Source organism: Myotis nattereri (assembly GCF_964212035.1).
Source record: "Myotis nattereri genome assembly, chromosome: 9".
In the NCBI taxonomy this organism is placed as follows: Eukaryota; Metazoa; Chordata; class Mammalia; order Chiroptera; family Vespertilionidae; genus Myotis; species Myotis nattereri.
The window spans coordinates 33,910,384-33,935,869 of record NC_138084.1 but is presented as its reverse complement, the minus strand read 5'-3'; positions in this window follow the sequence as shown (position 1 = coordinate 33,935,869).

Sequence of the window (25,486 nt, the reverse complement as noted above, 5' to 3'; positions counted from 1 at the left end):
TGTTAAGTCATCATCCAAGTCATTAGTCATTTTCAGAAAGCAATATTATAGGTATGCAGTATTATTCATATTCATTGCTCATAATAACACCTGCTCCCACAATGTATAATATGAACCTACATATATCCAGAGGCTTTCATATGAATTATCACATCTAATCTTCACAATCATTGAACAAAGATCAAAGAAGTTAAAACTTTGCCAAAGTCACCAGACTTTAAACCATGTTTTCTCTCCAAGTTCATGCCTCATGGTGAACCCTATGGGCACTCAATAAATATTTGCTAAGATGAGCTGAAATAGGACCATTAGTTCTTTTTAATACGTTTATTTATTTATTTATTCATTTATTTATTTATTTATTTATGAGCGAGAGAGAGAGAGAGAGAGAGAGAGAGAGAGAGCGAGAGAGAGAGAGAGATTGATTTGTTGTTCCACTTATTCTTGCATTCAGTGGTTGATTTTTGTATGTGGCTGTCCAGGGATTGAACCTGCAACCTTGTCATATTGGACTGATGCTCTAACCAACTGAGCAACCCGGCCAGGGCTACACCACTAGTTCTTGACTTTTTTTTGTCTGTGCTTCTCAGGATAATGACCCTACCCCAGCACACTGGGAGTCAGGCTTCCCTTGAGGGTAAGCCTTCTTTGTAGGCTGCTTTTCTTGCTGGAAGAACCTGACCCTCATCCTACATTCCTTTTGGACATCTAATAGGTATTTCAGACTTAACATGTCTAAAATGAAATTATTGATGATTTTTAAAATCCACATATTCTCTAGTCCTTTCCAACTCTTACCCATTTCAGCAAATGATGCCACCATTTGTTGCGGTCTAACCCCAGTAGGTCCAGGGGTCCCCAAAGGTGTGGACGGAGTCAGTGAAGAAGGAATGACACAGAGACAGCGTTCAGTTGATCAGTAGCCTAGCCAGGTTCTCTAGCCAGGATCTCCAGCCAGGTTCTGTCTTTTATTGTCTTGTTACATCTGTATTTATACCAGTTGATTTTAATCCTGTCAATTTCTATTCCAAAGGTTAGGGCGTTTCTTATCTCCATTCCAGGGAGTAAAGATTATGTAGCTTAAGCATGATTGTTCGTAGTTAAAGTGATTAACTACCACCTGGCATTTAGTTAAGGGGTTTTATTCCCTCCCTAACTTCAGGGAAAAATCCCTACCTAGGAAAACAACCTTTCTCGGAGAGGTGACCTTGGTTAAAACACATAGTGCCAAGAAGGGGAGCAAACATATTAAGGACAGTATGCCATATACGCCAGGTCCCTTGAAACATATGCTGTGCAGATGTTTCTTCCTTGCAGCGACTGTGTCAAGCAGCAAGGATGGACCGGCTTCCGGCAACCATTCAGTGAGTTATTAAAGCCAGAAATTTGAGTGTCAACCTGTTAATTTCACTTCCAAATTAGACCAAAATCTATTCAATCCTCTCTATTATCACCACTAGTACCATCCTAGTCTAAGACACCCTTCTTTCAAAGCTGGAATAGCCTCCTAATTGTACTTCCTGATTCTAATCTTGTTGTCCCTTACACATAGCCTATTCTACACACATCAGCCAGAGTGAGCTTTAAAAGTGTAAACCAGATCACAGCATTCTTTGATTTAAAATCTTTTAATGACCTCTAATTGTACTTTGGATAAATCGGTTCTTAAAGAACCTACAATGCCCTTGAGGTATACAGTGAAGGAATAAAATAGAGTCACTATAGTCAAGCTGTTAAGTTATTACAATCAAGTAAGTTGAGGCATGAGGAAACAATTCTATTTTTGTTTTAACTAGCCTAGAAACTTGCACTTTTAAATTTCCCAGTCCTGTGCCAATGCCTCCAGATAATTCTCCAATTATCTCCTGAAGGACTCCATATCCAGAACACTTGACATCCACCTGACATACATCATCCCTAACACTGGATGTGACCAGACACCCTGGTGCCCATCCTTCAGACCACCTGGTATCCATCATCTAGATAGCCTGACATCTGTCTGAAAACTGCCCTGGACCAATCCTAGGACTAAGAATACAGGACTGATTCTTCTCAAGAATGCATGTTCTACTATAAAAACTTCACTTTTCTTTCTTCTTTGGAACACTTCTGGGTTTTTGCCTAGTTGTGTTTCTGGTTTACAAACCCAAAGACCCTTTAATAAATCTTTGACATTCATTTTTAACCAAAGTCTCCAACTCTTTTTTTGTTTGTTTTAAGATTTTTAAGTTGAATTTTAGAGAGAGAAGAAGGGAAGGGGAGAGAGAGAAACATCTATGTGAGAACAAAACATCAATCGGCTGCCTCCTGCATGCCCCCGCCTGGGGATCGAGTCTCCGGATTCTTCTTGAGTTGATTTTGCACCCTGCATATGTTGCCTGGTTACCTCTCCAGTATCACTGTCCTCTCTGCTCAGCACATTCCACTTTGGATTTCTGTTACTTCCTAGAGTGTATCTAGTTTTTTCTTGCCTCAGGGACTTTCTATTGGACTTTCTTTGCTTGGAATGTCCTTGATTAGGGCTAGTTCTCCTCATTCTTCATGACTTAATAAAATTTTACTTCTTCAAAAAGGCTTTCTGAAAAACCCCTATCTACAGTAGTTGTCTTAATATTCTCAATTGTGGCAATTGTTCTTTTTTTTTTAAAAGCAACCTGAAAGTGTTGTAATTATTTTATTTCTGAGATTCCTTGTTATATGTTTTCTGTACAAGCAAGTGAACTTCATAAAGGCAAAGACATTGCCTAGTCTTGGTTATATCACTAATTCTTGGCACAAAGTAGGCCTTTAAAAAATATTATTTAAATGAAGAAATAATTGAATGATATTTCACCTAATTGCGAAGGCTATAAGGTGGATTTATCCAGAATATACAAAGTACTCAGTAATAAGAAGACAAACAACTCAATAAAAGATAGGTTAAAAAGGTGAAAATGCCCAGCACGTGTGGCCTAGTTGGTTGAGCATCGTCAGGTGCACCAGGAGGTCGCTGGTTCAATTCCTGGTCAGGGCACTTGCCCAGGTTGCAGGCTCGATACCCAGTAGGGGCACGCAGGAGTCAACCAATCGATGTTTCTCTCTCACCAATGTTTCTCTCTCTCTCTCTTCCTCTCCCTTCCTCTCACTGAAATCAATAAAAAAATATTAAAAATGTGAAGATATCTTATTTAGTTAATAAAGATATATAGAGGGCAAATAAATACAAGGAAAGATGCTCAACAACATTAGTGATTAGGGGAATGCAAATTAAAACCATATAGATACTTCTATATACCAGAGGTCCTCAAAATTTTTAAACAGGGGGCCAATTCACTGTCCCTCAGACATTCCACACACGCGCACTGTGGGCCCGGGATGAGTCGGCTGCCTAGCAGGACAGGCAGCGGCGGCAAAAACACCTGGCGGGCAGGATAAATGTTTTCGGCGGGCCGCATGTGGCCCGCAGGCTGTAGTTTGAGGACCCCTGCTATACACCCACTAGAACTGCTAAAATAAAAAAGGGTGATAATACCAAGTGTTAAGTATGTGAAACAAATGAACTCTCTACTTCACCAGTGGCAATGAGAAATGATACGGCCACTTTAGAAAATAATCATAGTTCCTCAAAAAATTAAACATTCAGTTACTCTCTAACCCAGCAATCCTACTTCTAGGAATTTATCCAAGAGTGAGGAGGAAACTGGTCTTGCGAGGCATGTCAGGCCATAAAAACTGTGAACAATGCACTGCCCTGGGGCGGGGGGGAGGTTATCACTGGCCCCAGGACAGATCATCCGATATGGCCTGGGGATCTCCAACACCTGGGGGCCTTCCTATAAGCCCACGGAAGGGGGTGGAACCATATCTGCAAGACAAAGACCCAAGAAGGTCATAAAAAGTGAAGCCCTTTGTGTGTTTCTTCACTCTGATTTGGAAATTGTTCCCGGAGTCCACTAGTGTTAATAAATGGGGTCCCTCCCTTTCTCTAGGAAGAGTGCTTGGTATTTCTTTGCTCTTCTGCAACAAGAGAAATAAAAATATGTTCACTTGAAGACTTGTATATGTCTTCATAGTAGACTTAACAATAAAAGTAAAAAAACAAAAACCTGGGAACAACATAAGTGTTCACCAACCGACAAATAGGTTAAAATTGTGATATATTCAAATATTGGCATATATTTGTTAGGGGCAAAAATAGAATATTGGGGACTAGCTATGGGAAATATTAATCATGCTCTGTTAACCATGATTACCTTGTGTTGGTTAAAGAAAGGACATTCTAACCTGGCTGGGAGTGGTACATCCCTGCGGGCTGGGAGTCATCCTTGGACCTGGAGTCAACCTTGGAATGTGGTCCATTCTCATTCAAGAACTGCCTATTGTCATGGAAAGATTAACAACCTTGTTGCCCAAACAATGGAGTCCTGCCCCAGCCTGCATTGCCTACTTCCCCATTCCTGAAATCCTTACTTCAACATGTAATCTTTGTCCTACTTTATGTAAGCAGCTGGGGGCTGCAAAGCAGATTTTTGTGAATGACCTGCTCTCCCATACTGCCTGCAATATTGGAATAAACGCTCACATATGATTCAACCCCGTCTCTGTTTAATTGGCACAAGTAGTGACAGGCAGCCTGGACCCATTGGTTGTCCAGTTTCATATTCAGCAATAAGTAATTTTTTAAAAATATATATTTTATTGATTTTTTTTTTACAGAGAGGAAGAGAGAGGGATAGAGAGTTAGAAACATCGATGAGAGAGAAACATCGATCAGATGCTTCCTATACCCCTCCTACTGGGGATGTGCCCACAACCAAGGTACATGCCCTTGACTGGAATCAAAGCTGGAACCTTTCAGTCCGAAGGCCGACACTCTATTCACTGAGCCAAACCGGTTAGGGCTGCAATAAGTAAATTTTGATGAATGTAAAAAACATTAGGTTAAGTGCAAGAAGCCAGACTTGATATTTTTGAAAAGGCAAAACTGTAGTGATGAAAATCAGATCTGTTTTCAAAGGGCCAGGGATAATGGAAGGAGACTGTCTACAAAGGAGCAAGAGGGAACTCTTCGTAGTGGTGGAAATGGAATGTTCTCTATCATAATGATGGTGGTTAAAGGGCTGTACACATTTTCAGAATTCATCAAATTATATTAAGAATGGTGAATGGTATATACAAATAATATCTCATTAAAGCCAATTTTAAAAAAGAGCGTCACCCAAAAGCCTCATTTAAGAGTGATAAAACTGAGATACAAAGGTGAGTGATTACACAAGTAGCAGAAATTACAAACAGTCCATGACTCTTCACCTAGGGCTCTTTGCATTATAACTTGCACCTGATTTTCTAGAAAGAAAAACATCAAATGTACTTTCATTTATTTAGGTCTCCCCTCTCCACTATTTGCTGGATTTTCTTGAGATCATGGTAATTAAATGTTGGTATTCTCAGGTTTATCTTCTATTTAGCTCAACCTGGGCTCAAATCTCTTGATAAGAAACAATATATTGGACTCCTCAGTTTATAAATCCCTTCACTAAAAGGGGATTAGTAATTCCCCACGAGGTTTTTAACAGACTAACAAAAACTCAGATAGTGGTTTGATAGAAATGAAAGTGTTGTCTTCAGGCTTATGATTTGTTTTGTGTGTTCTCTATTGCCTTGTTCCAAAAGGAAGCAAATACTTTACTTGAGAACTCCCAAGTATTCATTCAGGTTAACATTTTTTTTTTACAGATTTCGTTTGGAAAATGCAGGGGAGCCCCCTGGTGTAGCTTCTTGTTACTGCACTTGCGTTATACTGCCATCAAGCGGAGAAGAGAGTCGTAGAGGGTGGGTAAACCAAATAAAAGGGCTATTATTTATTTCTTTTGACAGTAGGTTTATTTAAGCTGGGGACAGTGAAACAAGGAAGGGCCTAGGACAGAAGAAGCAACAGGAGAGAGCCTAGGCAGGGCTGCTTTGGCTCTCTGGAAAGTCAGAGAAAAGGGGTCCCTGGGAACAGGTTCAGGGGGTTAGTGCCTGGAAGCTGCCACTGTCCATTGCTCCCGTGATTGCAGGTCTGCTGGGGCCCCCTGAGTTTAGGAGATGCACACCTGTGGGAGAAGAAGAGGGGTAAGCAGAAGGCGCAGGGCGGCTCCAGGAGGGAGAGCGTGCTTAAAAGGGCGGACTTAACATCTTGTACATCCAGGTGCTCCTGGCCCTTTACGTTCGTCACCGTGGCCAGACTGGCTAATACAGACTATGTCAGAATTGGATGTAATTCAACAAGCGTTATTAAAAGTCTATTATTTTCCAGGCGTTAAACTGCTGCATAAGAATGGATACTTGGAGACAGACCTAGAATCAAAAGTTAACTGTTACAAAAATGTATGACTTACAAGGCACTTTTATGCCAATTAAAAAATATTTGAAAAATATTTTTTTATTAATTTAGTGGGTTTGATTTTCTAACCGCTCTACAAAGTAGGTATTAGTATTCTAACTTTATAGCAGAGAAAACTGGGGATCAGAAAAGCAGAGATCTGCCCTGACTGGTTTGGCTCAGTGGATAGAGCATCAGCCTGTGGACTGAAGGGTCCCAGGTTCGATTCCAGTCAAGGGCATGTACCTTGGTTGCAGGCACATCCCCAGTAGCGGGTGTGCAGGAGGCAACTGATCGATGTTTCTAACTCTCTATCGCTCGCCCTTCCTCTCTGTAAAAAATCAATAAAATGTATTTTTAAAAAAAGAAAGAAAGAAACGCAGAGATCTGCCCAACATTAGTTTTTGGAAAGCACTTTATTTATTTATTTTTATTCTTTTTTTTTTTTTTTTTTTAGTTTTTCTTTTATAAAGTACTTTAAAATTGAGTTCTTTCTATTATTGACTATATTCTTGGCCAGGTTCTAGGAATATAAGGAGAAATAAGTTTACATACAAAGAACCTTATTGTTCATTGTATGCAAAATAATTATAACACACAGAGAGTATTGGGAAATACTTCCTAAGAGCAATGGGTTGGCCCTAAAAAGTGAAAATAAATATGCAATGTAGGGAAGAGGTTACTAGGCAGGGAGAAAAATAAAACGCATCAGATGCAAAGATATGGGAGTACAGAAGACCCTTGCAATAAGAGAATGGTGAAAATTTCATTGACTAACTAAGCCATCAGATACATGCTGAGAAGTCATGGGGTTGAGCCTGGGAAACAAAGCTGCAACCAGATTGTAAAAGGCCTCCAAAGGGTTTGGATTTTAAAAATCTCTGTGGGTTGCCACTGCTTACAACGTCAGCAGAGTACTGTTTGGAGAAGATACCTCTGGAGCCAATGAGGAAGCTACACTAAAAGAGGTGAGTTATTGGGGGCTGTTGTAGAAGTCAGACACTGACAACTGAGGCACAATGAGGATGAAGACAAAGAAGCAGCACTGAGAGACACCAGGAGTCAGACTTGTCAGAATTGGGTGATGAGTTGGAGTTGGAGATTTAAGGGAAAAAAGAGGAGGAGGAGAAGTTTGAACTACTGGGTGGATGGTAATGCTGCCGTTATCTATACAGACCACAGGGTTTGGGGCAGCCAGTAAATGATGGGTCCAGAATTCAATCCCAAGCCTTCTGACTTCAAACCTTCTGCTTATTACACTCTAACATACTGTGTTTTATAGGCTAGCAATGCCACTTATGTCAGAAAAATATTAATGAAAGTAATCTAAAATTCTTACAAAAACAATTTCGACAATATAGCTAAATTATTATATCATCACTAGTGGCCTGGTGCACAAATTCTTGCACATCATAAACCTAGATGATATAGCCTACTACACATGTAGGCTATACAGTATGGTCTGTTGCTCCTAGTCTATAAGTTTACAGCATGTTATGGTACTGAATACCTTAGGCAATTGTAACGAAATGGTAAGTATTTGTGTATCAAACAGAAAAGGTATAGTAAAAATATGGTAGAAAAGGATAAAAAATGGTACACCTGTAAAGGGCACTTACTATGAATGGAGCTCACAGGACTAGGTGTTGCTCTGGATGAGTTGGTGAGAGAGTGGAAAATGATCGTGAAGGCCTAGGACATTACTGTACACTACTGTAGACACAAACACTGTACAATTAGGCTACACTAAATTTATAAAAAATATTTTTTTCAAAACTAAATTTACTTTAGCTTACTGTAACTAACATTTTTACTTTGTAAAAGTTTTAATTTTTTAAAATGTTTCAACTCTTTTATAATAATACTTAGCTTAAAACAAACATATTGTATAGCTGTACAAACATATTTTTATCTTTAAGCTATAAGCTTTTTAATATTTTTAGTTAAATTTTTTTACCTTTAAAACTTTTTTTTTTTTTTTTTGGTAAAAAACTATGGTACACACACATTAGCCTAGGCCTACACCAAGGTCAGTATCATCAATATCACTGTTTTCCACCTCCACTGGAAGGTCTTCAGGGGTAATAATATGCATGGAGCTATCCTCCCCTATAACAACAATGCTTTTTTAAAGAATAACTTTTGAAGGACCTGCCTGAGGCTCTTTTTTGAGAAGGTGTCACTCTTTTTAGAAATATATCCATAGTAGTTTGCTTGGTTTGCTTCTTTTTTTTCATCAAAGATTTGCTTATAAAGAGCCTAGAGGTCCAGTGCATGAAATTCGTGCACTGGGGGGGGGGGGTCCCTCAGCCCAGCCTGCACCCTCTCGCAGTCTGGGCCTCTTGCTCCTTACTGCCCACCTGCTCACTGCTCCTTACCACTCGGCTTGCTGATCCTTAGCACTGCCACAGAGGTGGGAGAGGATCCTGCCACCACTGCTGCACTCGCCAGCCGTGAGCCTGGCTTTTAGCTGAGTGACGCTCCCTATGTGGGAATGCACTGACCACCAGGGGGCAGCTCCTGCATTGAGCGTCTGCCCCCTGGTGGTCAGTGCACATCATAGCAACTGATCATTCTGGTCATTTTGCCGTAACAGTCACTTAGGCTTTTATTATATAGATAATGTGCCATGAACATTCCTGTTAATGAACACCTTTCAGTGTTAAAAGTACATGTCTTCAAACTTTTTAAGGAGCTTGCAGTTGAGGTCTGCGAAAGCATCTGTTAAACTCTTCATTGTGAATTTTCTTGGGGGTTCTTTTTTTATTTCTTTTTTTGTTGGGGGGGGGTTGCTTCTTTTTCTTCTCCTACAGTTTCCTTTCCTCTTGCCTCTTCTTCAGTTATGCATTTCTGTTCCAATTTCAAGAACTACCCATCAGTCACTTCCTTGGAACCACCTCTAGGAGCTCTTCAATGTCATCCTCAACTACACGCGACTTAAAGTTGTTGGACATTTCAACCACAGTCTTTTTGATTTTGCAACCTCTTTACCCTAGACCAATCCTTTTAGACATGGACAAACCTCTTTGAGTGTCTTTTTCCAGATGCCCTCATACACTCCTTGGCGACATCACCCTAAACCAAAGCATAATTCTTGATGCATCATAGATGTAATCCTTTCAGAATTGCATCAGTGTCCTCAATTGCAATACTTATCTGGGTAAAGTTCATCTCCAGTAGTAAGGCTTAAAAGTTTCTATAATTCCTTGATCCATTGGTTCAATCAAAGAGGTGATATTTGGAGGGACGATTTTGATATTGGGATGAAGATCACCAATAAAACGATGTCTGGGAGCATTATTGACAAGAAGCAAAGTTTTAAAAGGTATGTTACCATCCAAACAGTACTTGTCCATTTTGCTGTCATTGTAATTCAGGAGGACATCTTGGAAGAAGAGCTGGGTCATCCATGACTTTATTGCTCCTATAGAACACTGGCAGTGTGTGCTTATCAGTATGCTTAAAGGTCCTTAGGGTTACTACACCAGATCACAAAGGGTTTCAATTTGTATCCTGCAACATTGTCCCAAAGCAACACTGTTATCTTGTCCTTAAAAGCCTTGAAACCTGGCATTGACTTGCCCTCATTTCAGGTGTCTGTTTCCAGAACAGGAAGATTTCATTTACATTGAGTATTTCCTCTGGCAAGTAATTTCCCTCCTCATTCAGTTTAGCTAGAGTTTCCAGAAATTCTTCAGCTGCCTTATATCAGCATTCGCAGGCTTATCACTCACTTTCACACTATATAATGAATAATTGTTTTTGAATCACTTAAACCACCCAGTAAATTCAATATCATAATCAGGTTCAGCCCTTTTTTTCAACATTGCAAACAAATTGTTTGCTTTGGTTGTAATCGTCTTGGTGTTGAGAGAGATACACTTCTGTGTCTGGTCTTCAACCCAGGTCATTAATAAGTTTCTGCATGTCTGATATAGGCCCGTCTCAAATTTTTGTTAGTCTTGTTAACTTCAATGAAACAGATCCTTTAACAGCTCCCATCACTTTGTTCTTTTTCTTCAAGATCATAGCTGTGGTGGAATGGAACATACCTGACAGATAAGTGATAACCATCACTGATTTTCCACCTTCATTGTCATTAAACATATTGTCATTAATTGTTCTCAGGTCAATCATTCATCATAGCCTCTTACTGACAATATTAGCAGCGAATCTTGTACACTTAAAGGCCATAGTGAACAAAACAATATGAGATTAAATCAAGCACAAGAGAAAATGATGCAATCAAGAGACATGGTAAACATGAGTAACATAGTTGCCTATTACCATTATCAGGTACTATATACTGTACATAATTGAATCAAAATAAAATAGAACTTACTTACTTACTTACTTACTTACTTACTTATTTATTTATTTGAATTTACTTGAATTTATTTGAATTTATTTATTTATTTATTTATGTGAATATAATCAAATTATACAGCTTTCAGGGGAACATTCTACAATACATCATCTGTACGTTGTATTGTGTCTTCACCACCCCAAGTCAAGTCTCCTTCCATCACCATTAACCACACTTTACCCTCTCCCCCCTCCCTCCCAAACCCCTTTCCCTCTGTAATCACCATACTGCAAATATAACACTTTTAAAGAAGAAAGGATGCACTGGGTACCTTCTGTGGATTCAGTCCATTCTCTTCATTGTGCAACTTCTTGAGTGATCTAAAAGTCACTTCTATGTAACCTAGATAAAGTGTTTCTCCAATTGTTGAAATGTGGCTCCCTTACTTCACCATTCATACTGTTCTTGCCAAGGACTCCATATTGCCACATCCAATTGTTAGTATTACTTTGTCTCAGGTAGCCTCTGTACTACATTAGATTCAACTGCCTGTGCTCTACTTTGTGAACTTAGTCCTGTGAACTCTGCCCACGTATTATATCACCCTGGATCTCATTCTTCCTACCCACATCCTATTACTGAAGAATATAGAGAACCACCTGGTTTCTATATTCTTCAATAATCTCCCTTCCTACCACATCCTAGGGACATGTGCTAGGCCACCTAATCTAGGCCTTGCTCAATGATTTATTTCTTAACGGCAATGACCATTTTTTAAGATCATTAGATTTCAATCTCCTGCCCCGTCATCCCCTATTTATAATCAATTGCCAGAAAGTTCTGCAGGTATTTTTTGAAAGAATTCTCAAACAAATGTATTCATCTCCATTCCACTTCTGCTACTTGTTCAATTGCTTATTATATGACTTATCAATGAAGTCAAGGGAAACCTAGTAAGAGATTTAATCTGCAAGGCATGCACCAATCTAGAAGGCAAGTTAGGCCCTAAAAGCTGGGCAAGATAAAATGAGTGACTGATCTCGTTTGAGGGCCATTTTCAGATGGTATCAAGAATAAATTATATAACCAATATCTCAGGATATTTTTTTACTTTCTTATTAAATTTATTGAACTGACATTAGTTAATAAAATTACATAGGTTTCAGGTGTACAATTCTGTAATACATCATCTGTATATTGTACTGTGTGCTGCCGGAGGCTAAGACCAACAGTAGTTAACACATTAATGCGATATTCAGCAGGGCTGAAAATCAGCATAATATCGCCCTGCTGTTGGCCAAATGGCTCAAGGCAATCCCCTAACCTGATAATCCTTTTACTGTTTACCAAACTTTACCTTTGATATGCCTGTATTCATTCCTAAAGGGTAAATGTGTATTCAAGTGAATTAAAGCAAACAGGATCAAGAAGTTAGAGAGCCTCTCCACTAGAGAAAAGTTTCCGCCTGGCCCCCGCACCCCCATGCCTTCTAAATTCATATTTCTTGTCTAGTGCATTCGTTTGTGCGCGGCCCCTTCTCTAGATCCTGAATCCTCGCTGTAAAAGGTTGCAGCATGTGTTCCCACCCTGAGACAAGTCTCCTTCCATCATTATTTATCCTCCCTATGCCCTCTTCTACCTCCCCAAACCTCCTTTTTCTCTGGTAATCACCATACTGTTCTTTAGGATTGTATTACTACAATTCCTAACCATGTCTCCCAGATGCTATATGCTACTAACATGTTTTGCGCACACCTACCTCTATACTTTTATTTGGTTACTCTGGGTTGGTGGTACTAGTTTAGTATTGTCTCATTTCAAGGTTGCTAAGTAATGTCATAAAGCCTTTAGTATCATGGTCAAAGCAAAAATGTGGTTAAGCACATCCCTAGGTGGTTTCCATGGAAACCAAAATGTGAGTTGACATGTATAATTCTTAACTGAAGACATTGATCAGTAAGTCAACATCGCAGTGTCAGGAACTGGAACTGAAGTACAATTTTCCAGAACCAGGGGAGACATAAGCCAACAGAAAAATTCTGGGCAGTTTTTCTAAGCTCCTTGAAGTTCTCTGCTATCTGTAAAAAAAAAAAAAAAAGCAACTCAAACCTTCACACTGAGTCCTATTTGAATCCTCCTTGTCTTTGACTTCTAACAAGGCTCAGTATCTCCTGCAGAAGAATAGCTAACTCATACAACACTTTCCAAAGGCTAGTGCATTAATTATATTTTTAATATTTTATGATGTTTTGATATACTGGAGGGTCTAGCTGGCTGATGAGAGACTGCCTCTCCCAGGGTTAGCTAATTCCCAAAGATAATTAACAATTTGTTTAAAAACATGTGTTTCATTCACAAACCAACCAATCCCAAGTCCATACCCCAAACAACCTTCTTTATCCTACTCTTCCACAGCAAGACAATATTTTTCCTGCCCTAAATCACCAAGGGCCAGGTACCAGAAAACTAGAGACTGTAGCTCAGAGCCCACTAGAATTATTTAAACTAACCAGTCCTGAACAATTTCTCCTGCCCTGCCTTGCCTTTCCCATGAAAAACAGTAAAAGCTCTGGGCCAGACTTCTCCTCTCATTTCTTTCTGCCCCCTGATGAACACTGGTGTTTCCCCATGTGGCCCCCATGGTGTGATGTAGCCCCCTCCTCTTGGAGAATGTAAGTAAGAAAATTTTTTTTTCAATAGCATTAGATTCTCCATGTCATCATTCAGTCATCTTCATAAATTAAAATACCATGAGTACAACTAAAAAAGCTAGCAGCCATTGTAAGCACTTTGTATAGATAAATGTATTTATTTAATCTTCATTAGTCTATGAGATATATACTATTACTATTCCCATTTTAACAAGGACATAAGGTACAGAGAGAACAAGTAACTTGCTCAAAGTTCTATGAGTGGGTGGCAGAACTGGCGCCAAGTCTGTAATTTCACAACTGTACTGTATTGTCTCTTGAGAAAGTTGGGATGTGCTTTGTGTTCAAGACCCAAATCTGTGGCACTCTTCTCATTACTGCAGACCTCCTGCAAGGGTTGCCATTTTTGTTTGAAAACCTGCTTTAAATAAGTTATCAGAATGGTATATCTGGGGACCTAAAAAGCATCACTATTTCTGATCCCAGGTGAACAGAGAAGAGAACATTTAGTTTAAATTGGGTAGTACTCAGGTGCTATAAGATTGAGAACCCATACACTGTCTCTTGGATTTGTCTTTTTAAAGAATATAGCACCACTACCAAACACAGGAGAACACAGTCCTTTGAGTGATCCTAGGAATGAACCAAATGCCTTGTAAGCAGCCAGCTATAAGCCATTCGGTGTATCTAGGGCACAGAGCACAGAATGACTCCAGGAGATGAAATCAGGGAGGTCCACAGGAGCCAGGCCAGGAATGGCCCAGTTGACTTGCAAAAAAGTATGTAGGTCATAGGGAGCCAATTTCTGTTCCTTCCTCATACTTGAGCAATGGAACCCCCTGACTGATCTCCCACTGATGGCTACATAAATGATCATTTAGGGTCCTAGCTGGTTTGGCTCAGTGTCTAGGGCATTGGCCTGTGGACTGAAGGATCCCAGGTTCGATTCCAGTCAAGGGCACATGACCTAGTTGTGGGCTTGATCCCCAGTAGGAGCAGCTGATCTATGATTCTCTCTCATCATTGATGTTTCTATCTCTCTCCCTCTTTTTTTCCTCTCTGAAATCAACAAAATTCATGCACTGGAGAGGGGGTCCCTCAGCCCAGCCTGCCCCCTCTCACAGTCTGGGAGCCCTCAGGGGATATCCTACAGATAGCTTAGGCCCACTCCCTGCAGCAGTCTGGCCTCCTTCTGCAGGAGGCAACCAGCTGATCAGGGGAAGACGCCACCCCCATCACCCCGCTGCTGCTGCCACTGCCAGCCGCTGCAGCCACTAAGGTGTTTTCATCAACGCAGACTCCAGTCCCTTCACCACGAAAAAATGACAACTTTCTTTAGGCATTTTCAAGATGTCTCTTTCATTCTTTCTTTTTTTTTTTTATCCTCACCTGAGGATATTTTTCCATTGATTTTTAGAGAGCGTGGAAGAGAGAGGGAAAGACAAAGAGAAACACCAATGTGAGAGGAACACTTCGATTGGTCTTCTCCTACATGAGCCCTGACCCGGGCCCCGGCCAGGGAGGAACCTGCAACCCAGGTACATGCCCTTAATCAGAATCGAACCTGGACCCTGCGGTCCATAGGCCAAGGCTCTATCCACTGAGCCAAACTGCCTAGGGCAGGATATGACATTTCTTAGCCCCTCCAGCAGCAGACCTTCGTTTTTTCCTCCAGGAGTGAGGTGGAAAAACCCTAGATCAAGGGTGGGAAACCCCTGGCACACGTGCCAAACATGGCATGCCAGTAACTTTTGCTGGCACATGAAACCCTCTCTTATAATCTTCCATTTACAATTATGAATCTTTGTTCTCAGTGATGAATTTTGTTAAGTCTCGTAATAGGAGTAGCCTGATGGATAAAAGTAGTAGCTCGTGCATATCTCTAAAGGTCACGAAATATAAACCTGATGTAAAATCTCTGTCATCAGTGATGCAGCAGCAAAAGTCCCAATGATAATATCAAACGGAGTCATAAAGTTCTCTGTCGGACTATCAGTGTACATGTATACATTAAAAAATAAATGTATTTTTCATCATCATATACTGTGTTTTTGTTACTCGAATTAATTTTATTTCTTCAAGGTTCTTCACATATGTACACCTTAAGAGATATCAAGTAGGTGTAACATGTTCTCAAGAAATTAGGGTTGGCACACAGAAGAATTTTGAGTCAGAGATTTTGCTGGTTTTGGCATGCACTCACAAAAAGGTTGCCCACCCTTGCCCTAGATCACCTTCTTGGATTCTTATTACCCAAGTTACCATGAATGCTGTGAGTGGCGTACCGGGAGCTTAGCCAATGAGCAGTCAGAAGAGGTGTTTCCTCTGCAGCTCATGTGCAGAGGTGGGACTGCTGGTGCACTGCAGCTGGAGCAACCCCAGGCTCCCCTGTCTGTGTCTGCTCCAGGCCTCACCTGCGTGCGCAGCTTCCTCCTGACTGGTTGTGACTGTTATGGTGCCCGGGCTAATTACTATATTACCTCTTTATATATATATATAGATTTTAAAAATGATCATTTAGGTTGTGTAACATGTAGAATAAAACTTTTATTAATGACACTAATAAAACTTACAGCCAACATTTGACAAACATTACTATTTTCTTTTCAATTACTGCCTTGGGACAATATCCAGAAATAAGATTGAATCAAAGATTATTATTGTTCTCAAACTTCTTATCTTGTTAACCTCTAGACTACTTTCAAGGAGAGGCATTCCAGGTCTCTACCTAGGAGATGCAAGTAACACACTTCTCCATGTTGTGACACCAAAAATGTCTCCAGACATTATCAGAGTTCTCCTGGGGGTCAAAACTGGCCACTGATCTAAATAATGGGAATTTCTTAAAATGAAGTGTGCAACCTCCAGGCTCCACTCTTTTAAAAGAAAGGAGAATCTTTTCTCCTATTTTTTAAATTTATTTTTATTGATTTCAGAGAGGGAGAGAGAGATAGAAACATCAATGATGAGAGCGAATCATGGATCGGCTGCCTCCTGCACAACCCCTCCTGGGGATTGAGCTCACAAGCTGGGCATGTGCCCTGACCGGGAATCTTTACGGGACTATAAAAATACGTTTCCCACCACATGACCTCACTCGTTTGTGGAATATAGTGAACAACATAAACCAATGGACAAAATTAGATCCAGAGACAGAGAAGTATTGAACTGACTGTCAAACCTCAGAGGGGGCCTTAGCTGGTTGGGCTCAGTGGATAGAGCATCGGTCTGTGGACTGAGGGGTCCTGGGTTTGATTCTGATCAAGGGCACATGCCTGGGGTTGCCAACTATCTCTCTCTCCCCTCTCCCTTCCTCTCTGAAATCAATAAAAATATATTTTAAAAAAAAACACCTCAGAGGGAAGGCAGGGGAGGGGTAGAGGTGGGGGTAAGAGATCAACCAAAAGACTTGTATAAATGCATCTAAGCATTACCAATGGACACAGTCACTAGGGGGAGTAGTGGGGGGGGGGGGTGTAGAAATGGCTGGGGAGAGGTCAATGGAGGAAACAAATCATATTGTAATAGCTATGTATGGGCCGGGGCAGAGGGGGTACTTGAAATATTAGGGGGAACACTCTGTAAAGTATGATTGTCTAACCACTATGTTGTGCACCTGAAACTAATACAGAATACTATTGAATGTGAACTATACTTGAAAAAAAAGCTGGAAAATTGTATATGTTTGTCATCATCATAATTTTTAAAAGAATACATTTCCCAAGTGGAAACCAGGCAGCCTAACATCCCATGTCAAAAACTTGGATGAAATGGCTTGGATCTGCTCTTTAAAATGTTAGTCTACAATCCTGCATCGAGAACAGATAGTTATACTGTCAACTCTATTTTTGCCTTGTGTAGTTTTGTATCCTCTGTTGTAAAACTTAAGCTCTATTTCATCTTCTAACTTCAAGAGCTGTAACTTAAAATGTAAATATTGTTCTATATTAATTTAAATATAATAATTCTGTATATGTGTGTACATCTCACTGTAACCACTATTGTTACTATAATAAAAGTATAAATCTTTAAAAAAATGGAGTCAGGAGGCCAGAAGGGGGAGCCCTCACACCTACCACTCTAGTCAATTACAGACCCCACAGGAAAGTGTCAATTACAGACCCCAACAGGAAGAATCCTCACTTATGAACCTTCACCCATTTTACTGAGGCACGCAGAAGTAAGTTTTCTACTCCTACATATTTGTTAAGGTGTGGATTTTGGCTCTAAGCCAAGGCAATCTGACCCAAGAGTCTTCATCTTAACTTCTCCCTGATAATGCTTCACTTGAATACATAATTCTCAAAGACGCGTGAGTGGGTAGGAGAGACTGATAAATATTTTAATTATGTCAATGAAACGGAGGTATAAATGATAAAAATAATATAGCTGATGGTTCAAGAGCAATTTTCTGAAATTAAGATGGAGAAACATGGGCATAATCCGAGGCAGGTGTCCATGACTACGCAGAGGATAAAGAATGAGACTGTACTTGGTCTGAAACAAGTCTCTCTGGACAGCTTGTCCCAAGCCTTTTGACAGTTCTTCGGTCCCTTGAGAATTTTACATTATTGAGTTGATCTCTTTCACGCTAACTCTTTTGATCTTGTTAGTACTTTTCCTTTCACAATGCCCTTCTCAGCAACCCCGCCAGGTAAGCAAGGTAGCTACAGTATTCTTATTCTCATTTTACAAGTGGGGTAAGTGGTTTGCCTAAGGTCACATTAGAAAGTGGCAGACTCAAAATTACCCAAGGGTATTGCCTCTAGATTCTATGCTGTTTGCATTTTGTCACGTTGGCATTCTAGAACAGCATTTTGTTGTGCCACTACTCTTTTTGCTTTTAAAGTTGTCTTTACTTTTTCTCCCATAGTCTGTTGTACTGAATAATTAACATGCAATAGCAGGCTTTCCTTAGTATCCACGTCTACCTTGTCAAGAGATCTTGATAACCCAATTCAAGTGTTTCTTAAAAAATTCTTTGTAGATAGAGTTTCTTACTGATGAATTCTCAGGTTTTAGATATTTCAAGAAGCTTTTATAATGAGTTCTTTGTAAGACTAAATAATTGATTCAAGGCATGTTTAAACTATTACCTACTAGTAAGATTTACCTGGCTTTCATTTTGGCAGAGTAAAATCAGAAATTACTCTAAGTTCTTTTGTTCCCTTTCAATTTTTCCTATCCTTAGGAAGACAAAAATGTAAATCAAAGTTTTCTTTCAACCAAGTCACTTTGACTAGCTCAGAATATATTTGTTCAGAGTTAAAATATATTCACTATTTAAATATTGGACTTTGAATCTAGTTTTTTCTTGTTTTATGATTAATAGCATGTCTCTATGTAAAAAAAATGTTTAAAATAAGATTTAAATCACCTTTTATTACCTTCAACGATATGGATCTGTCCCCTTCCACTGATATCACTTTCACTTTTGATTTCCCAAACTTTTTCCCCCTTACATTTATATATGTAGGGGAACTCACTTTAGAGATGCAATATAGCTCCAGCAGCAAAGGCACCTGGGAGATGTTGAACTCTCTGTGAATGTCAAACTCTGTAAGCTCAGACAGGGCTGACTACTCTGAACCACTTCCCCTCCCTCCCCGAAACCCCCCCCCCCACCCGCATGCTACCCAAAGACAAACACCATGCCCCCAGGAAGGAGGTTAATGAATGTAGAGTGTAGTAACTGCCTGATGTTTGTCCTTTAACTTTTCTTTTAACTCAGTGATTCATTGTTCTCTCTGGAGGTCTACCTGCCAGCTGGTTTTGCTATTAACCCCTGCTATTAATCCCCTTTAAAAAGAAACTCTGTCCTGGGAGGGGTGTGGATTCTCCCTGGCCCGCCACCACTGGAAGCAGCTGCCTTGCCCGTTATGTAAGTTGCTCCTATTAAAGCTCCTATGAATTTGAATAAGACTATGTGTCAGTTCTTCAGAATCAATCCTGAATTTAGACTTTTCGGGCTTTCCCCCAACATATGCATACATATACAATATACATTCCCATAGGAAACAAAGTATTTGGTAGTTTGGTTTTGTAAGATTTTGTAGATTTTTACATACATGAAGAATGTTTTAAAACTTGCTTTTTAAATTTAACAGTATTTCTTAGGAATCTTTCCATTTTAACATTATTTGTTTTAGTGGTTATATATTATTATGTGGCACAATATTTTTTTAAAATATATTTTTATTTATTTCAGAGAGGAAGACAGAGGGAGAGAGAGATAGAAACATCCATGATGAGAGAGAATCACTGATAGGCTGCCTCCCTCACCCTGGGGATCGAGCCCACAACCCGGCACATGCCCTGAACAGGAATCAAATCGCGACCTCTTAGTCCATAGGTCAACATTTAACCACTGAGCCATGCTGGCTGGGCAATTCTACCCTAATTTATTTCTCCACACTCATTGGTTTGTTTCTTATTTTTGCATTTACAAAAATAAAAATAAAAATGTTGTAACAAATATACTTGTACATGCTTTCATATGTACCTCTACTGATATTTTGGGGGAGTAAATACAGAGAAGTAGAATTGCTAAGTTGCAGAGGGTGTATATTTTAAAATTTTAACACTTTACTACCAAATTACCCTCCAAAATGACTGCATTTTAAACTTGTATTAGCAGTATATAAGATCATCTTTTTCCAACTCTTAGGCACCCTTGATATTTTCAAATTCTTTCAATTTTGCAAATCTACAAAGATATACTATCTCATTGTTATAATGTGCATTTTTCTTTTTTTCTAGTTAACTTTCGTGTCTTCTCATATCTTTATGGCTATATATATTTCTTTTGTGAGTCTGATTACATTTTTTACACCTTTTATATACAGGTGGTCTTTTGCTCACCACTAATGTCTTTGGTGAAAAGAGTTTTACATATTGATAAAGTCCGTTTATGACTTGATTTTTAAAAATATATACATTTTTATTGATTTCAGAGAGGAGGGGAGAGGGAGAGAGAGATAGAAACATCAATGATGAGAGAGAATCATTGATTGGCTGCCTTTTGCACGTCCCCCCAACTGAGGATCAATTCAAGCCCACAACCCAGGCATGTGCCCCTGACCAGAATTGAATCCAGGACCCTTCAGTCCACAGGCTGATGCTCTCTCCGCTGAGCCAAACTGGTTATGGCAGATATTTTTAAGTTGAGGTAAAATTCACATAATAAACAAATTACTTTTAAAAATAATTTTAAAGTATGTATATAAGTCAGTGATCTTAATACGTTCACAATGTTGTGCAACCCTCACCACTATCTAATTCTAGAATATAGAGGGGGACCAGAGTTTGCCACAACAAAATATGCCTTTGGGATATTGAATTTAAGCTGGTTATTAACAAACAAAAGCCTCAGAAAGAACCTTTGACCCTCCACCTTACCTACCTAAAGAGATTCAGATAGAAAAACCTATTTATTTAGAAAAACTTGTTTAAAGGAAGAGAGCATCACCTTAGAATCATAATATAAATTTAGTGTGGCAGTCAGGAAGAAATTGAGCAACAAACAGGCCCCCCCTTTTGTGCCCCATTGTTTCAGGGTGACCCAGCCAGAATTTCTTTATTACATGTTTGCTTTTTGTCATTTACTTATGAATTGCTTTCTTTCCCTTTGAAATCCAAAACTCCTGCCTCTCTCTTCTTTTTCCAGAATGGCATATAAGCCTCAACAGCTGAGTGTATTCTTGGGGTTCACATTCTTATATAACCCCCAAATGTACATATGCAATAAATTTGGACATTTTATCCTATTAATCTTTCTCACATTAATTTGATTATTAGCCAAGCCAGAACTTAGAAAGGTGGAAGGAAAATTATGTTTTGTGCCCCACAACATCATCCCCTGAGAGAGAAACCCTATACCCGTTAGGCATTCACTCCACATTCCTCTCCTCCACCAAGCTCCTGGGCAAACACTAATCAGCTTTATGTCTCTACTAGAGGCCTGATGCACGGATTCGTGCACTGGTGGGGTCCCTCAGCCTGGCCTGTGGGGATAGGGTAGAAACTGGCTCTCCAACATCTTGAGGGGTCCCGATTGCAAGAGGGTGCAGGCCAGGCCGAGGGACCCCACTGGTGCATGAATTCGTGCACCGGGCCTCTAGTATGCATATATGATCTTTGGTTAATCTCTTCCTGTCCTCCCCCCCCTCCCTTCTTCCCTCTGAGATTCATCAGTCTGTTCCATGTTTCCATGCCTGTGGTTTCCCCTCCTGCATTGAATGTCTGCCCTTTGGTGGTCAGTGCATGTCATAGCTACCGTTTGGATAGTTGGATGGTTGGACAGTTGGATGGTCAGCGGTCGCTTAGGCTTTTATATAATATAGATGGATTTGTCTACGCTGGACATTTCATACAAATGGAATCATAACCTGTGGCTTTTTGAGTCTGGTTTCTTTCACTTAGCATAATGTTTTCAAGGGTCATTCATGTTGTAGTACGTATTAGTACGTATTAGTACTTCACTTCTTTTTATTACCAAACAATGTTCCATTATGTGGATATACCACATTTTATTTATTAATTCGTTAGTCATGGGCATTTTGAGTTGTTTTTAATTTTTGGCTATTATGTATAAAGCTTCTATGAACATTCCTATCCATGTTTTTGTCTGATCAACTGTTTTTAATCTCTTCTGTATGTACGTGGGAGTAGAACTGCTGAGTCTTGTGGTAAGTCCTTTTTAACATTTTGAAGAACTGCTAAATTGTTTTTCAAAACACTTGCCCCATTTTACATTCCTACCAGTAACTTAGAAGAGTTCTAATTGCTCCATATCTTTGTTAACACTTATTATTTTCCTATTTTTAAATTATAACCACCCTAGTGGATGTGAAGTGGTACCTCATTTTGGATTTGAATTGTGTTTCTTTAAATATTAATGTTATTGAACATCTTTTTATATCTTATTAGCCATTTATATATCTATCTTTATTTTATTTTTATTTTTTTGAGATATATTCCTGGACTAGAACAGAATTAAGAAATCTAACTAAAGATTTCCCTGACCCTCTCCAGAACCCAAATTCCTTTACAAAGGAATTTGATTTAACTGTTAGAATACATGATCCTGGCTATTCTGACCTATCCCAATTAATACACCTACTGATTTCTGAGAGCAAGGCAACAGAATGGCTGAATAAGGTTCACTGGCATACTCTGGTTCAAGATTTTTTAAAGCAGAGAGACACAGACAGGGAAAAATGCAGGGAATTAGCTCACGGGCTTTATCAAGCCATACCTGAGATTTTTCCTCAGAAAACGGACTGGACCAAAATCCAGCAATGTAAAAGAAAGCCAGATGAACCAGTGCTTGAATTCTTTGAACGTTTTGAAAAAACTTTCCAACTATACTCAGGCCTCTCTCCAGACAGTTTTAAGGATCATCAAAATGATCCCTTACTAAATTCGGCATTTTTGGAAGGACTGGATGAAGAGCTTGTAACTTTGATCAAACAACATAAATTAAACAGGCAAACTACCCATGCTGATGAACTGGCTATTCTGGCTGATTGACTATCTAACAAACCAAAAGAGAAAAAAAGATAAAGCTGACCAAATTATAAACTTACAGCTCCAACAATTAATCAATCAAGTCAATTCTACTCGGAAATCTCTTAGAAAAGGAGGGAAAGAAGTTTTTACTGTAAAAAGGCAGACCACCATAAGAAAGATTATAGAAAACTGAAATGGTATTTACAAAGAGAAAACAAACAGAAGCAAGCATAGGGCTACTCCGAGGACTGAGAGGGTACTTCCCCTTCTCCTTACTAATACTTTAGGAGAAATTGAAATTTTCATAAAAGGGGAAGTTACTAAGGCCCTTGTGGACACTGGGGCTACTTTATCTGTTCTTTACCCTACCCAACTAAGTTTCCTTCTCACTCGGAATAAAGCTTCTGTATAAATGGTAGGGATATCTAACCAACCAATGACTGTTTTTAAATCCAAACTTGCCCCCTTCCAAGTAGGAGATGTTATGGTGCAACATATATTTTTACTGGTCAAAAAGGGGGCTTATAATTCCATGTACAAGCCCCTGTAATTCTGCTATTCTTCCAGTAAAGAAACCAAATGAAAAAGGATGGCTGGTTTGGCTCAATGGATAGAGCGTCGGCCTGCGGACTGAAGGGTCCCAGGTTCGGTTCTGGTCAGGGGCATGTACCTTGGTTGCGGGCACATCCCCAGTAGGGGGTGTGCAGGAGGCAGCTGATTGATGTTTCTCTCTCATCGATGTTTCTAGCTCTACTCCTCTCCCTTCCTCTCCGTAAAAAAATCAATAAAATATATTTAAAGAAAGAAAGAAAGAAAAAGGATGGATATTTGTACAGGATCTCAGAGCTATAAATAAAATAGTTATACCCAGACATCCTGTGGTTTCAAATCCACGTACATTATTATCAGCCATTCCTGTGGACTGCCAATATTTTTCAGTAATAGGTTTATGTAGTGCCTTTTCAGTATTCCAGTAGAAAAGGACAGTCAATATCTCTTTGCCTTCACCTGGAAAGATGGACAATTTACTTCTATTATAATGCCCCAGGGATATACAGAAAGTCCCACCTATTTTCCCAGATATTAAAAGCTGATTTAAATGATATTAAATTTCCTAGAGATTCCACTCTAATCCAGTATGTAGATGATTTATTTTTATGCTTTAGGACATTACTAGACCCTCAAAAGGACACAATTTACCTACTGTAGCAGCTAGCTATAAAGGGACATAAAGTCTCGAAGGATAAGCTTCAGTTTTACTTACCTCAAGTAAAATACCTTGGCCATCTCATATCTAAAGATGGGCTCCTGATTAACCCTGACTTAGAGGAATCCTATCTTTCTCTCTTGCAAAAACAAGAAAGCAACTTAGAGGATTCCTGGGTTTGACTGGATATTGTAGAAATTGGGTTCCAAACTTTTCATTGATAGCCCAACCTCTCTCTGCCCTATTAAAGTCAGATAAACCTGATTCAAATTCAGTGGAATCCTGAAGGGAATCAAGCTATAGAGGCTCTATCAGAAGTACTGTCTAAAACTCCTGCGCTGGGGCATCCAAACTATAAACTTCTCTTCTTCCTTTTCACATATGAAAGTAAAGGAAATGCTTTAGCAGTTCTAACTCCGAAATATGGAATCACTATAGGTTTATAGTCAGCAGCTAGGCACAGTAGCAAAAGAGCTCCTTCCTGTATGAGGGCAATCTCTGCTACAGCCCTGTTATGTAAACACACAGAAGATATAGTTATGGGCTCTCCTTTAACTATTTCTGTTCCTCGTTCTGTTGAATCTTTCCTGAACTCTCATCACACTCAACACTTTTCTGTCAGTAGATTGGCTTCTTATGAAGTGCTCCTGCTCTCTGCACCTAATATTACTTTAACTTGCTGTAATCGCCTTAACCCTCCCACTCCGTTACCCTCTTTACAGGATGAAGACGCCCACAGTTGTGTTTTGCTCACTGAGCACCTTGTTGCTCCTAGGAATGATTTACAGGAAACTCTTATTGATAATGCTGACTTAATTTGGTTCACAGATGGATCTTATCTGAAAGATGAACAGGGACATTACCGAACTGGATATGCAATAACTTCCATGGTGGACATAATTGAAAGTTCTTAGCTACCTGAAATAAGATCTGCCCAACAAGCTGAACTATTTGCTCTAACTTGGGCTTGTCAATTGGCCAAAGGCCAAGTAGTCAATATTTACACTGATAGTTGCTATGCATTTGCTGTAGCTCTGACTTTGGAATGTTATGGAAGCAGCAAGGCTTCTTAACTTCCTCTGGGCAGCCCATAAAAAATGGAAAACTGGTTGCAGAATTTTTAGATGCCATACAGCAACTGAAACAATTGGCAATTATCAAAATCCCAGGGCATTCTAAAGCTACCACCATGGAAGCAAAAGGAAATCATTTTGCTGATGCTGCAGCTAAGCAGGCGGTATTGAACAGTCAAGTTATCCAGACCCAAGAATGTTCTTTGCTTTCTATTAAATCAATAAAAGGTTATCTTTTACAGTTTCAGTACACAACTACAGAAGATGAAAAAAGAATATGGCAACTAACAGTGGGAACCTTTAACCCAGACAGACATGGCTTGGATCTAATCAGAAATCTATTTTACCTATAGAGGCCCAATCCCATGTACTTCAACATGTACATGAGCTAACACA